This window comes from Gigantopelta aegis, chromosome 13 (assembly GCF_016097555.1).
Source record: "Gigantopelta aegis isolate Gae_Host chromosome 13, Gae_host_genome, whole genome shotgun sequence".
NCBI lineage: Eukaryota > Metazoa > Mollusca > Gastropoda > Neomphalida > Peltospiridae > Gigantopelta > Gigantopelta aegis.
Genome location: NC_054711.1, coordinates 1,974,750 through 1,988,904, shown reverse-complemented (window position 1 = coordinate 1,988,904; position 14,155 = coordinate 1,974,750). Strand labels below are relative to the sequence as shown.

Below are 14,155 nucleotides of genomic sequence, written 5' to 3'. Positions count from 1 at the left end.
GATAGTAATGTATTAATTACATGTAAGTTGCTTTAATATTAAACAAAACATGACCTAACAATAAATTCAACCAACAACCCATAGTTGGTTTCTTAAAGTCTGTACAGAATACATCACAAGAGTAAACTCAACTAGCAACCCATTGTTGGTTTCTTAAAAGTCAGTCTCTTAAAGTATATACTGTATAAATCACAACAGTAAAATCAACTAGCAGCCCATATTTTTTGTTTTTTTTTGTTTTTGTAATTGCCCTAGCTGGATATACCATTACAGTGGTAAACACCCACCAGCTCCCAGAACTGTACAGTACATGACATAGCAACAATAAAATCAGCCAACCACCCATAGTTGGTTTATTAAAAGCTCTAAATACTCAGAGATTTTGCAGAACCTTCGAGTATTGGTTTCTTCTTCTTTTTTTTTCTTATTCAATTACTTTACATTTATACTTGATTGATGTGATACCATCCACAGACAATTAGTAAACAAGACTAGAAACCATCTGGCTGCCAACTGTGCCTATTGATGTGATACCATCCACAGACAATTAGTAAACAAGACTAGAAACCATCTGGCTGCCAACTGTGCCTACTGATGTGATACCATCCACAGACAATTAGTAAACAAGACTAGAAACCATCTGGCTGCCAACTGTGCCTATTGATGTGATACCATCCACAGACAATTAGTAAACAAGACTAGAAACCATCTGGCTGCCAACTGTGCCTACTGATGTGATACCATCCACAGACAATTAGTAAACAAGACTAGAAACCATCTGGCTGCCAACTGTGCCTACTGATGTGATACCATCCACAGACAATTAGTAAACAAGACTAGAAACCATCTGGCTGCCAGCTGTGCCTATTGATGTGATACCATCCACAGACAATTAGTAAACAAGACTAGAAACCATCTGGCTGCCAACTGTGCCTATTGATGTGATACCATCCACAGACAATTAGTAAACAAGACTAGAAACCATCTGGCTGCCAGCTGTGCCTATTGATGTGATACCATCCACAGACAATTAGTAAACAAGACTAGAAACCATCTGGCTGCCAGCTGTGCCTATTGATGTGATACCATCCACAGACAATTAGTAAACAAGACTAGAAACCATCTGGCTGCCAGCTGTGCCTATTGATGTGATACCATCCACAGACAATTAGTAAACAAGACTAGAAACCATCTGGCTGCCAGCTGTGCCTATTGATGTGATACCATCCACAGACAATTAGTAAACAAGACTAGAAACCATCTGGCTGTGATACCATCCACAGACCAGCTGTGCCTATTGATGTGATACCATCCACAGACAATTAGTAAACAAGACTAGAAACCATCTGGCTGCCAACTGTGCCTATTGATGTGATACCATCCACAGACAATTAGTAAACAAGACTAGAAACCATCTGGCTGCCAACTGTGCCTATTGATGTGATACCATCCACAGACAATTAGTAAACAAGACTAGAAACCATCTGGCTGCCAACTGTGCCTATTGATGTGATACCATCCACAGACAATTAGTAAACAAGACTAGAAACCATCTGGCTGCCAACTGTGCCTATTGATGTGATACCATCCACAGACAATTAGTAAACAAGACTAGAAACCATCTGGCTGCCAACTGTGCCTATTGATGTGATACCATCCACAGACAATTAGTAAACAAGACTAGAAACCATCTGGCTGCCAACTGTGCCTATTGATGTGATACCATCCACAGACAATTAGTAAACAAGACTAGAAACCACTGTGCCTATTGATGTGATACCATCCACAGACAATTAGTAAACAAGACTAGAAACCATCTGGCTGCCAACTGTGCCTATTGATGTGATACCATCCACAGACAATTAGTAAACAAGACTAGAAACCATCTGGCTGCCAACTGTGCCTATTGATGTGATACCATCCACAGACAATTAGTAAACAAGACTAGAAACCATCTGGCTGCCAACTGTGCCTATTGATGTGATACCATCCACAGACAATTAGTAAACAAGACTAGAAACCATCTGGCTGCCAACTGTGCCTATTGATGTGATACCATCCACAGACAATTAGTAAACAAGACTAGAAACCATCTGGCTGCCAACTGTGCCTATTGATGTGATACCATCCACAGACAATTAGTAAACAAGACTAGAAACCATCTGGCTGCCAACTGTGCCTACTGATGTGATACCATCCACAGACAATTAGTAAACAAGACTAGAAACCATCTGGCTGCCAACTGTGCCTACTGATGTGATACCATCCCACAATTAGTAAACAAGACTAGAAACCATCTGGCTGCCAACTGTGCCTACTGATGTGATACCATCCACAGACAATTAGTAAACAAGACTAGAAACCATCTGGCTGCCAACTGTGCCTACTGATGTGATACCATCCACAGACAATTAGTAAACAAGACTAGAAACCATCTGGCTGCCAACTGTGCCTACTGATGTGATACCATCCACAGACAATTAGTAAACAAGACTAGAAACCATCTGGCTGCCAACTGTGCCTACTGATGTGATACCATCCACAGACAATTAGTAAACAAGACTAGAAACCATCTGGCTGCCAACTGTGCCTACTGATGTGATACCATCCACAGACAATTAGTAAACAAGACTAGAAACCATCTGGCTGCCAACTGTGCCTACTGATGTGATACCATCCACAGACAATTAGTAAACAAGACTAGAAACCATCTGGCTGCCAACTGTGCCTACTGATGTGATACCATCCACAGACAATTAGTAAACAAGACTAGAAACCATCTGGCTGCCAACTGTGCCTACTGATGTGATACCATCCACAGACAATTAGTAAACAAGACTAGAAACCATCTGGCTGCCAACTGTAGTAAACAAGACTAGAAACCATCTGGCTGCCAACTGTGCCTACTGATGTGATACCATCCACAGACAATTAGTAAACAAGACTAGAAACCATCTGGCTGCCAACTGTGCCTATTGATGTGATACCATCCACAGACAATTAGTAAACAAGACTAGAAACCATCTGGCTGCCAACTGTGCCTACTGATGTGATACCATCCACAGACAATTAGTAAACAAGACTAGAAACCATCTGGCTGCCAACTGTGCCTACTGATGTGATACCATCCACAGACAATTAGTAAACAAGACTAGAAACCATCTGGCTGCCAACTGTGCCTACTGATGTGATACCATCCACAGACAATTAGTAAACAAGACTAGAAACCATCTGGCTGCCAACTGTGCCTACTGATGTGATACCATCCACAGACAATTAGTAAACAAGACTAGATACCATCCAAACCATCTGGCTGCCAACTGTGCCTACTGATGTGATACCATCCACAGACAATTAGTAAACAAGACTAGAAACCATCTGGCTGCCAACTGTGCCTACTGATGTGATACCATCCACAGACAATTAGTAAACAAGACTAGAAACCATCTGGCTGCCAACTGTGCCTACTGATGTGATACCATCCACAGACAATTAGTAAACAAGACTAGAAACCATCTGGCTGCCAACTGTGCCTACTGATGTGATACCATCCACAGACAATTAGTAAACAAGACTAGAAACCATCTGGCTGCCAACTGTGCCTACTGATGTGATACCATCCACAGACAATTAGTAAACAAGACTAGAAACCATCTGGCTGCCAACTGTGCCTACTGATGTGATACCATCCACAGACAATTAGTAAACAAGACTAGAAACCATCTGGCTGCCAACTGTGCCTACTGATGTGATACCATCCACAGACAATTAGTAAACAAGACTAGAAACCATCTGGCTGCCAACTGTGCCTACTGATGTGATACCATCCACAGACAATTAGTAAACAAGACTAGAAACCATCTGGCTGCCAACTGTGCCTACTGATGTGATACCATCCACAGACAATTAGTAAACAAGACTAGAAACCATCTGGCTGCCAACTGTGCCTACTGATGTGATACCATCCACAGACAATTAGTAAACAAGACTAGAAACCATCTGGCTGCCAACTGTGCCTACTGATGTGATACCATCCACAGACAATTAGTAAACAAGACTAGAAACCATCTGGCTGCCAACTGTGCCTACTGATGTGATACCATCCACAGACAATTAGTAAACAAGACTAGAAACCATCTGGCTGCCAACTGTGCCTACTGATGTGATACCATCCACAGACAATTAGTAAACAAGACTAGAAACCATCTGGCTGCCAACTGTGCCTACTGATGTGATACCATCCACAGACAATTAGTAAACAAGACTAGAAACCATCTGGCTGCCAACTGTGCCTACTGATATTTGTGTTGGTTTGAGTACTATGCTTATTACTACAACAAATATAATGTGATATGAACTTTGTACAAATATGTCATGAGTATTCATTCATCAACTAACATTTTAATGATGGTCAAAACATTCTGTATATTAATTAGATCATAGATATGCAAGGATAAAACTAGTTTGGTTTATTTGTGATCTAAATAAAACAACAGATGCATGTAGAAAACTGAAATCATCTCCCTCTATTTATGTCCATAAAAGTGCTAAGATTCACAGCAAAACTCCATGTACAAATAATCACAATGCATCTATGTACAAGACTCAGTCCAAAAGAAATCTAAAAAGCCATGCTCGCCTGAACGGTGAATCGACACAACTGAGGTGTTTGTAAAATACATGTTGCTCAATCCTGCCCAATGCAGTACTCACAAAGAATTTGTGAAAAGATTCCAAGTGTATTTAATTACAAATGCATGCCTTTAGTAGTGGTGTACGTGTGCAGTAAAAGTACATGAGATACTACTCCATACTGTACACGGTATTGCTATTTCTGGCTATAACTAACGATGAATGAATGAATGTTTAAAACAACCCAGCATGAAAAATACATCAGCTATTACATAACTAATTAACAGTGACCCTTTTGTACATTACAAAATTATAGTATAGTATCTTCCTTTAATACAAAAACAAGGACCATATATAGTGGGTGGTAGTGGGAGGGTAAGAAAACCCTCCCACCTCTTTTTAGTTTAAAAGTGTCTTTTTTGTCTATTTGCATGGAGAAAACCCTCTATTAGTTAACCATGATTTTTTTAATAATATTATACAAATTTATAGTATAGGATCTTCCTTTAATAAAAAACATTAGGGCCATATCTAGCGGTGTGGTAGTGGAGGGCAGGAAAAAAATTGCTCTTTTTCAGTTTAAAAGTGCCTTTTTGTCTATTTGCATGGAGAAAACTGTCTCTTACATAATCCCGATTCTTTTTGTACTATTATTTCAGGCTAGGTTTGGCTCTGCACACCTGATAAGGGGAACGAAATGTTCAGACCAGTCCAAAACTGTACGGGATAAATGCACTAATGTTGGAGGTCAGGTTAAGGTTTAAAACATGTTTTTAAAATGCATTTCTCATATGGAGTCGCGTTTTAGTCTATTTTTAGAGGGTATTTCACCATTTCAAAGTCACAGACTAATGTTACACTCAATTGTAACTTTATCAAATAATGTGTTACAGGTTTGTAGATTAACTAAACTTAGTGTTAATTTTCACAGGTTGAAACTAGGGTATGTCCCTTTAACTAAACTTAGTGTTACTTTTCATGGGTTGAAACTAGGGTCTGTCCCTTTAACTAAACTTAATGTTAATTTTCACAGGTTGAAACTAGGGTATGTCCCTTTAATGAAAGTGAGATAATTACCACAAATAATCAAACATTTTATATCAGATATGCATAAATTATAAATAAAATATTTTACTTATATTGTCATGATGCAGTCCAGTAGGACAATATAAGCATATGACCATGTAACAAATGTGTGATGAGCAGCACAAATACACAAATTGTCTAAAATATTTTTAGTGCCATGGAACAACTAATTATACTTAAAATTTCACCAAAGCTTCCAAATTATATATGTGCTACCTAATGTTTACTAAACATTATTAAATGAAGAGATAGTACAGAACACCAGAATTAACATAATATGACAGTAGATGGTGACTAAATCTGTAAATATTTGAGCCGAATGGAGTAAATACTGAAATGAAATACATGTACCATAACAGACAGAATCATGCAAAACTTAGTAAGAGAACCGAAAAGGACGTAATTAAATTCTTAGTGATGGAATGGAAATGAGAAAGTCAAAGCACCTCATACCCAGAAAAATGGACGTCAACCTGAAAACATGTATAGATTACCATAAATTAACATAACTTAATTAACATATTTTAACATAAATTAACATAACTTAATTAACAAAAATTAGTATTTCACAATTAACATATTTTAACATAAATTATCATATTGTAATACTAATTAACATAATTTAGCATAAATTAACATTTATGCATAAAACAACAAACTGGATTTTTTTTCCCCACTTTGAACCAATATTAAGTAATTTTAATTACACAGACTGATGAATTAGTCATGCATCTCTGAAAGAGAATGTGAAGAGTCTGCAGAAAATAGCACCATATTAACATAACAATATATTCCACACAACCAATGACAAGCCGGTGTTAGTAGAACATTGAAATAGGACAGTGATATAAACTCTATGGCTTTCATTAAGGATTGTCTGTTATTTCTTTTACATTCATCGGCGTATGAACACAAAAAAATCTTCCGCAAACTGTGTGAATCAGCGAAGTTTGTGGATGATTTTTTTTGTTCGTATCCAGATGAACATAAAAGAAATAACAGACAATACTTATAATTAAATTTGAAACATACTTACTAATAATAACATTAAAAGTTCATATTTTATTTTGAATATTTTTTTTGGTTAAAACAATAATGCTCAGTAAGACAAATTACCAATATCAAATGACGTGATCAGATATGACGTTCCCCGACAATGTTATTTTTACATTCATTGAGATATGAACAAACTCCCATTGCTACATATAGACCAATGGGATGACGTTATATTGTAATGAATGTAACAGAAATTTAATTATAAAATAATGAACAAATTGAGATAGGTGTGACTTACAAACTTGTGAAACCCGAACAGAGCTTTATGTATGATTGCAATGGGGGGGGGGGGGGGGGGGGGGGGTCAATCGGTCCCATGGTCAACAATAACCCCACTGTGTGGGTGGGGGGGGGGGGGAGGAATGAATAATAATTTTTAAAAATAAAAAGATGTTATTAATTTTAGTTTTGTGTCCAAAAATAGTAAAAGCTGAGTTTGTTCTTGAACATAATTATACATGTGTGTGTATGGGGCAATAAAGTTTAATATTGTTCTGGAACATAATTATACATGTGTGTGTGTATGGGGCAATAAAGTTTAATATTGTTCTGGAACATAATTATACATGTGTGTGTGTATGGGGCAATAAAGTTTAATATTGTTCTTGAACATAATTATACATGTGTATGTATGGGGCAATAAAGTTTAATATTGTTCTTGAACATAATTATACATAGTGTGTGTGTATGGGACAATAAAGTTTAATATTGTTCTTGAACATAATTATACATGTGTGTGTGTATATGGCAATAAAGTTTAATATTGTTCTTGAACATAATTATACATGTGTGTGTATGGGGCAATAAAGTTTAATATTGTTCTTGAACATAATTATACATGTGTATGTGTATGGGGCAATAAAGTTTAATATTGTTCTTGAACATAATTATACATGTGTATGTATGGGGCAATAAAGTTTAATATTGTTCTTGAACATAATTATACATGTGTATGTATGGGGCAATAAAGTTTAATATTGTTCTTGAACATAATTATACATGTGTGTATGTATGTGGGGCAATAAAGTTTAATATTGTCGTCTGAACTGAATGGTGAATTAACAAATTACCACGAGACAAAAATAGCATTCTATATTAGATTTTACAAAAGTTAAAGAATATAACACTGTCCTATTATCATGAAATTCAATGATCAAAGTTCATTAGAGAAATCAGTATCTCCTGTGCTAATGGACAAGTTACAATAATGTGGTTACCCGGTATCGTGTACTAAAATCAAATGTGGCGTACCTAACATTTTGTCTCTTATACTCTAGCAATTCAAGCTTAACTAAAAGCTTACTCATTTTTTTTCCAAAGCACTGAATTAAAATATTATTATAACAGTTACTATAATATATGAATTTCAATGAAAATATATTGGTAAAAACAAAATTAATCTGAAGTTGAAATTATCACATGTACATTATAAATGCATGCATTCATCTCGGAGCATGCCTCTTGTGATGCCAGGAGTTGAAATCAGAACAGACATGCTTGAATATTAAATTGATATACACCCTTAAATAGAGTAAACTGAAATGATATGTAACTGCAGTCCATTAACACAGGAGATATGATATAACTGTATAATTATAGTAAGGGCCTCAAACTGGAAAAACCAGGATTCAGAAAACACATTACTTCTTATAAAATAGTAACTATTGTTGTCTTGTTTGTACACATGTGTATTCCACTTATAAAATAGTAACTATTGTTGTCTTGTTTGTACACATGTGTATTCCACCTATATACAGGTCTATGAGAAGTGAACCCATTTATGGCTTACATAAAACACAATTCAGGTAGCCCATTGTTTTGGTAACCCATCATGACTGTAAAAGATGTCCTGAATTTAATTCATGAACAGAATATTGTTATGCAGAACTAGACTTGTGTGATGAACATACAAACAAAACGCGTAATTTTTACGATTTTCTGAGGTCTGTTGAATGAACAACCATGGACAGAACCATGCAGTATGTAAATATTTACAGTATTATCCTTTCTATAAATCATTAAGCTGGAACCCTTGCTATGATAAATCATAAAGAAAACAATAAATGTGGATGTTTTTTTTAGTATTAATTCTACAAATCAAATAAAGAATACAATAATTAAAGTAGACAATGTGGATATTTCTTTTCTTTCTTTTTTTAGCATTAATTCTACATGTTAAATTCTCAAATGTTTGACATCCAATATCCGATGATTAATAAATCAATGTGCTCTAGTGTTTTCTTTTTAAACCAAACAAAGTTTAATTCTATATGTCAGACCTTACACTGTTTAGTTTATGTGTTGTTTGAACCCTGGTACAAATGATTAAACTGCAGAACATCAACAGTGGTCCCGCAATGAAGCCGGGATGAACAGAAACCTTTGTGCCTTTGTGCCATCAACATAACACGGGCACACAATACCTGTACGTAGTCGTGCCTTTGACCTAACAGACTCTTGCGATGGTTTGCGGGACCGGATGGGAGGGGACGGGGGAGGGGTGAGGATCTGCTTCCCTGACACCTCGAGAATGTTGGTTCCAGAATGACCAGACCCAAACGAATCTTTGTCCTTGTCATCAGCTGTGATAGATTTCGACTCATCATCTTCATCACGTTTAGCTTCACCTTCTCGTGGTTGGTCAAAGCTCCTTTCATCCTCTTCAGAAAGTTTCAGTTCCGAAGGTGGAAGCTGGTCTAAAGCTGAAGATGCTTCTCCGAGAATCGGCTTATTAGAGGGGAAAGCTTCATCTACAGAAATCTGTGATCGGGTTTCTTCAATATCTGGCGTCTTTGCCAAAGGTGATGGAGTTGTCCATTCCGGAGAAGCGGATCTGTCGCCAGGAGCGGGTGTGGTGAGCCGTGGTGTTGACACTGCTATCTGCTTTTCACTCACAGAGCTTATCAAAGACTCTGCTTTGTTAGCCGACTTGGCCGAAGATTCCCTTTTTGTTGCTGAATGCCTGGCCCTTCCCACAGTGGAACCACTTGACGGCCGCTTTCCAACTTGAGAGAGATTCTTTGAATCAGCAGCTGACTGTTCAGTGCCAAGAAGACTTGATGGTTCAGTCAATTCTGTTCTGAACACATCATCAGCAGAAGAAGGTGTCCCAACCTTTCCGTCTTCACCAGTTCCAGAAAGCACCAACTGACTCTTATCACCTTCCTCCAATAAACCTCCCTTCTCACCTGACATTGCACTCTTCCCACCAGAGCCACCTACAGATGAAATCCTGGAATGGGCAGATCTGGACTTCTTTCGAAGCTTTTCCTTAAACTCCTTACTACTCTCTTCAGTCCATGCCGACTGCATCATTGCTGATTTGGACTCTCTTTCTTTATAAGGAAACCCATCAGCAACCTCGCTACCCGGCGGTTCACTGTGGTTCCTAGACATGCCATTGTGCTTCCTCCTTCTACTACTTGCACGAGAATCACTGGATGAACGTCTATGGACGTCCTCATCCTTCTCCAACAGACTGTCCTGAAACATCTGCTGCTTATTGGTGGCAGCAGTCTTCTCATACTCCTCTTCAGTCTCCGAGATGAGAAGCGTCGTCTGACTGTTCGACTGCTCCGATATCAACTTAGAGAGGTTCGTCTTGGACTTAGATAGTGGCGTCACAAAGAAGCCGTCGTGATCGGTTCCGGTCCTAGCAGACCCGTCCTCCCCGTCACTCCGGTCCCAGTGTTCGAGTCTGAAACTAGCGCCAAGCCCGTCATCCGTTGAGGCTTGGTCTCCGTGTTCTGATAGTGGTGGAAAAAATACAGCAACAAAAAGAACAAAATTGTTATCAAGGAATGTTCTATATTATGAAATTTAAACATTATATATAAATTAGGTTGTTAACTGTCACTATGGGTTTCGGCATCATTCCTGTGTTCTAATATAGTTGCACAAAATCATTATCAAGGAATGTTCTATATTATCAAATTTAACATTATATAAATTAGGTCGTCAACTGTCCCTTTGGGTTTCAGCATGATTCCTGTGTTCTGATATAGTTGCACAAAATCGTTATCAAGGAATACGGAAATTTAACAAGTAACTAAACAACATTGTTAACTGTCAGTTTGCTTTTCAGTATGATACTCATGTTCTAATAGTGACAAAAAATACATACGCAAAACAAAATATTGTTACCAAATGACACATGATAATGTTCTATGGTATGAAATTTAAATTGTTTGGACTTGAAATATTTTTATCAAGCAATATGGAAATGTTCTAAATTATGAAATTTGACAAATAAATAAATAAGATAACCTGTTGTTAACTGTCAATTTGGCTTTCAGCATGATTCCTGTGTTGTAATAGTGACAAACAAAATTACAGCCACAAAAGGAAGGAAGGAAATGTTGTATTTAACGACACACTCAACATATTTTATTTACGGATATATGGCGTCGGATACAGCAACAAAAATAAAAATAAAAATTGTTATCAAAGAATATGGAAATGGTATAAATTATGAAATTTAACAAGTAAATATAAAAGGTTGTCAGCTGTCAATTTGGTTTTTAGCATTATTCCTGTGTTCTAATACAGTGAGCACATTATTCCTGTGTTCTAATACAGTGAGCACATTATTCCTGTCTTCTAATACAGTGAGCACATTATTCCTGTCTTCTAATACAGTGAGCACATTATTCCTGTGTTCTAATACAGTGAGCACATTATTCCTGTGTTCTAATACAGTGAGCACATTATTCCTGTGTTCTAATACAGTGAGCACATTATTCCTGTGTTCTAATACAGTGAGCACATTATTCCTGTGTTCTAATACAGTGAGCACATTATTCCTGTGTTCTAATACAGTGAGCACATTATTCCTGTGTTCTAATACAGTGAGCACATTATTCCTGTGTTCTAATACAGTGAGCACATTATTCCTGTGTTCTAATACAGTGAGCACATTATTCCTGTGTTCTAATATAGTGAGCACATTATTCCTGTGTTCTAATATAGTGAGCACATTATTCCTGTGTTCTAATACAGTGAGCACATTATTCCTGTGTTCTAATATAGTGAGCACATTATTCCTGTGTTCTAATACAGTGAGCACATTATTCCTGTGTTCTAATACAGTGAGCACATTATTCCTGTGTTCTAATACAGTGAGCACATTATTCCTGTGTTCTAATACAGTGAGCACATTATTCCTGTGTTCTAATATAGTGAGCACATTATTCCTGTGTTCTAATATAGTGAGCACATTATTCCTGTGTTCTAATATAGTGAGCACATTATTCCTGTGTTCTAATACAGTGAGCACATTATTCCTGTGTTCTAATATAGTGAGCACATTATTCCTGTGTTCTAATACAGTGAGCACATTATTCCTGTGTTCTAATACAGTGAGCACATTATTCCTGTGTTCTAATATAGTGAGCACATTATTCCTGTGTTCTAATATAGTGAGCACATTATTCCTGTGTTCTAATACAGTGAGCACATTATTCCTGTGTTCTAATATAGTGAGCACATTATTCCTGTGTTCTAATATAGTGAGCACATTATTCCTGTGTTCTAATATAGTGAGCACATTATTCCTGTGTTCTAATACAGTGAGCACATTATTCCTGTGTTCTAATATAGTGAGCACATTATTCCTGTGTTCTAATATAGTGAGCACATTATTCCTGTGTTCTAATATAGTGAGCACATTATTCCTGTGTTCTAATATAGTGAGCACATTATTCCTGTGTTCTAATACAGTGAGCACATTATTCCTGTGTTCTAATACAGTGAGCACATTATTCCTGTGTTCTAATACAGTGAGCACATTATTCCTGTGTTCTAATATAGTGAGCACATTATTCCTGTGTTCTAATACAGTGAGCACATTATTCCTGTGTTCTAATATAGTGAGCACATTATTCCTGTGTTCTAAAAAATTGTGAGCACATTATTCCTGTGTTCTAATATAGTGAGCACATTATTCCTGTGTTCTAATATAGTGAGCACATTATTCCTGTGTTCTAATACAGTGAGCACATTATTCCTGTGTTCTAATATAGTGAGCACATTATTCCTGTGTTCTAATACAGTGAGCACATTATTCCTGTGTTCTAATACAGTGAGCACATTATTCCTGTGTTCTAATACAGTGAGCACATTATTCCTGTGTTCTAATATAGTGAGCACATTATTCCTGTGTTCTAATATAGTGAGCACATTATTCCTGTGTTCTAATATAGTGAGCACATTATTCCTGTGTTCTAATATAGTGAGCACATTATTCCTGTGTTCTAATACAGTGAGCACATTATTCCTGTCTTCTAATACAGTGAGCACATTATTCCTGTGTTCTAATATAGTGAGCACATTATTCCTGTCTTCTAATACAGTGAGCACATTATTCCTGTCTTCTAATACAGTGAGCACATTATTCCTGTCTTTTAATATAGTGAGCACATTATTCCTGTCTTCTAATACAGTGAGCACATTATTCCTGTGTTCTAATACAGTGAGCACATTATTCCTGTGTTCTAATACAGTGAGCACATTATTCCTGTGTTCTAATATAGTGAGCACATTATTCCTGTCTTCTAATACAGTGAGCACATTATTCCTGTCTTCTAATACAGTGAGCACATTATTCCTGTGTTCTAATATAGTGAGCACATTATTCCTGTCTTCTAATACAGTGAGCACATTATTCCTGTGTTCTAATATAGTGAGCACATTATTCCTGTGTTCTAATACAGTGAGCACATTATTCCTGTGTTCTAATACAGTGAGCACATTATTCCTGTGTTCTAATATAGTGAGCACATTATTCCTGTGTTCTAATACAGTGAGCACATTATTCCTGTGTTCTAATACAGTGAGCACATTATTCCTGTGTTCTAATACAGTGAGCACATTATTCCTGTGTTCTAATATAGTGAGCACATTATTCCTGTGTTCTAATACAGTGAGCACATTATTCCTGTGTTCTAATACAGTGAGCACATTATTCCTGTGTTCTAATACAGTGAGCACATTATTCCTGTGTTCTAATACAGTGAGCACATTATTCCTGTGTTCTAATACAGTGAGCACATTATTCCTGTGTTCTAATACAGTGAGCACATTATTCCTGTGTTCTAATACAGTGAGCACATTATTCCTGTGTTCTAATACAGTGAGCACATTATTCCTGTGTTCTAATACAGTGAGCACATTATTCCTGTGTTCTAATACAGTGAGCACATTATTCCTGTTCTAATACAGTGAGCACATTATTCCTGTGTTCTAATATAGTGAGCAATTTTTTTTTTAAATACAGCAAAAAACAAAAAATTATTATCAAGGAATATGGAAATGTTTTAAATTATGAAACTGTACAAGTATAAATACAGAAGGTTGTTAACTGTCACTTTGGTATTCAGTATGG

General features: G+C 36.7%; 1 protein-coding gene across 2 annotated transcripts in view; it reads right to left on the bottom strand.

The window, feature by feature from the left end:
• Positions 1-14,155, bottom strand: part of LOC121387809 (inner centromere protein A-like) — a 99,803-nt gene that overhangs the window by 63,764 nt on the left and 21,884 nt on the right. The window lies entirely within an intron of this gene.